The 3107-nt window shown below is 46.0% G+C and overlaps 1 pseudogene; it reads left to right on the top strand.

Moving 5' to 3' along the window:
• Positions 1-825: 825 nt before the first annotated feature.
• Positions 826-3104, top strand: LOC105519987 (annotated as a pseudogene).
• Positions 3105-3107: the final 3 nt, after the last annotated feature.

Here is a 3107-nt window from a genome sequence, read left to right as displayed (position 1 = left end):
CTGGGCGACAGAGGGAGACTCCGTCTCAAAAAAAAAAAAAGAATTAGAATAGCTTCTCACTTCTCAATAATAGCACTAGGAGCTAGAAGGCAATGCTCAAGATATTGAGACTAATGATTTCAATCTGAAATGCCATATGCAATCCAATTATCAATTGAGATATATTTTTACACACTAAAAGCTTCAAGTATTTTCTCTCTCATATAGCCTTTCCTAGGAAGCTATTGGAGAACATACTCTACCTAAACTAGAAAAAAACAATAAAGTAGTATATAAAAAGCAATTGATTCAATGTGAGAAAGAAAGAGAAAGAGAGATAAAAAGGGAATTCCATTAATGATGACAAACTGAAGTTCCAGGATGTCTGTGTTAGTCCATTTTTGCATTGCTAAAAAGAAATATCTGAGACTGGGTAATTTATAAAGAAAAGAGGTTTAATTGGCTCGTGGTTCTGCAGGCTGTATAGGAAGCATAGCAGCATCTGCTTCTTGGGAGGCCTCAGGAAGCTTTCAATCATGGCAGAAGGCAAAAGGGTAGCAGGTGTTCCACGTGGCGGGAGCCAAAGCAAGAGAGAGGGAGAGTTGTTTGGAGGAGGTGCTACACACTTTTAAACAACCATGTCTCATGAGAACTCACTCACTATGACGAGAGCAGCACCAGTACATGAAGGATCTGCCCTCATGACCCAAACACCTCCCACCAGGCCTTCCCTTCAACATTGGGAATTACAATTCAACATGAGATTTGGGCAGGGACAAATATCCAAACTATATCACCAGTTATTCAGCAGAGCTAAAGTGCAACAAGTTCAGGATAGACTACAAGATGAAAGGCTCCAGAAAAACATGTAATCTGCGGTTACTAAACTGGTTTAAGAATGTTGGAGACCGGCCGGGCGCGGTGACTCAAGCCTGTAATCCCAGCACTTTGGGAGGCCAAGACGGGCGGATCACGAGGTCAGGAGATCGAGACCATCCTGGTCTACACGGTGAAACCCCATCTCTACTAAAAAATACAAAAAACTAGCCGGGCGAGATGGCGGGCACCTGTAGTCCCAGCTACTCGGGAGGCTGAGGCAGGAGAATGGCGTAAACCCGGGAGGCGGAGCTTGCAGTGAGCCGAGATCGCGCCACTGCACTCCAGCCTGGGCCACAGAGCGAGACTCCATCTCAAAAAAAAAAGAATGTTGGAGACCATGAAAAAACTTAGGCATAGATTTTTTTTTTAATAGACAAAAAATAACTATTATTAAGTCAGAGGGAAAAAATGCTATATGTGAAAGAAAATATAACCAGGAGTGCTGCTATGGTCTGAATGTGTGTGTCTCCCCCAAAATTCATGTATTATGTGGTGCCCTTATGAATGGGATTAGTGCTCTAATAGAGGCTGAAGAGATCATAGCCCTGGTTTTCCATCCATGTGAGGACAGAGCTAGAAAATGTCATCTAGGAGCCAGAAAGCAGGCCTTCTCCATACACCCAATCTGCCATATCCTTGATATTGGGCTTCCCAGCCTTCAGAACTGTGAGAAATAAATTTCTTTTATTTATAAGCCATCAAATCTACAGTATTTTTTTATAGCAGCCCAAATGGACTAAGAAAATTGTTAATGGTTTTTCTTTCAGTTACCATTTTAGCAAAAATAAGAACTCATTCATCCAGAGTTGGCAATGCCCTTTGACCATGAAGTTAATAGAGTGACCATAAAATTAACTGTCCAAACTTGGAAGCTTTTGAGAGTGAAAGTAGGTGCTATTACTAGTTAAGGTGGAACAACAAGCATAATTTAGATCTATTGTAGGCAAGCTGAGACATATGGCTATCCTAGCTGTTGTGAAACTACCACTGTCCACCTGGTGGCAGTTTACCTTTAATTGAAGTCAAACAATTCAGGAGAAAATGAACTTCTGATCTTGGAAGCTCCCTCCTAAAACATGATTTTTAAAATCACAATCTACTTCGGAAGTGGGAGTCGGATGCTTTATTTTTAGGTATTTGGGGATACATAGCTTACTGTGTAAAAACAAGTAAAGAAAATAAATCTGGCATACAGCAGGGCTGGAAACCCCCGAGAGGCCGATTCGACGTCCTGCCGCTCCTGCTTCAGGCCAACGGCAATGACCCTGAGCTCTTCCAGATCCCTCCAGAGCTGGTGTTGAAAGTTCCCATGAGGCACCCCAACCTCTCTAGATTCAAGCTGTCCTGCCCATGAGACATCTGCTCCAGGTGAGCTGGGCCCTGTTGCTCCCTGCAGGTTTGAGTGGTTCAAGGACCTGGGGCTGAAGTGGTATGGCCTCCCTGCCGTCTCCAACATGCTCCTGGAGATTGGCGGCCTGGAGTTCAGCGCCTGTCCCTTCAGTGGCTGGTACATGGGCACAGAGATTGGTGTCCGCGACTACTGTGACAACTCCCGCTACAATATCCTGGAGGAAGTGGCCAAGAAGATGAACTTAGACACGAGGAAGACGTCCTCCCTGTGGAAGGACCAGGCGCTGGTGGAGATCAATATCGCGGTTCTCTATAGCTTCCAGAGTGACAAAGTGACCATTGTTGACCATCACTCCGCCACCGAGTCCTTCATTAAGCACATGGAGAATGAGTACCGCTGCCGGGGAGGCTGCCCTGCTGACTGGGTGTGGATTGTGCCCCCGATGTCCGGAAGCATCATCCTTGTGTTCCACCAGGAGATGCTCAACTACTGGCTCACCCCCTCCTTCGAATACCAGCCTGATCCCTGGAACACCCACGTCTGGAAAGGCACCAACGGGACCCCCACAAAGCGGCGAGCCATCTGCTTCAAGAAGCTGGCAGAAGCTGTCAAGTTCTCGGCCAAGCTGATGGGGCAGGCTATGGCCAAAAGGGTCAAAGCAACCATCCTCTATGCCACAGAGACAGGCAAATCGCAAGCTTATGCCAAGACCTTGTGTGAGATCTTCAAACATGCCTTTGATGCCAAGGTGATGTCCATGGAAGAATATGACATCGTGCACCTGGAACATGAAACTCTGGTCCTCGTGGTTACCAGCAACTTTGGCAATGGAGATCCCCCTGAGAATGGGGAGAAATTTGGCTGTGCTTTGATGGAAATGAGGCACCCCAACTCTGTG

The sequence above is a fragment of the Colobus angolensis genome, unplaced genomic scaffold (genome assembly GCF_000951035.1).
Source record: "Colobus angolensis palliatus isolate OR3802 unplaced genomic scaffold, Cang.pa_1.0 Scaffold366, whole genome shotgun sequence".
NCBI lineage: Eukaryota > Metazoa > Chordata > Mammalia > Primates > Cercopithecidae > Colobus > Colobus angolensis.
This window is presented reverse-complemented; position numbering and strand designations above follow the sequence as displayed.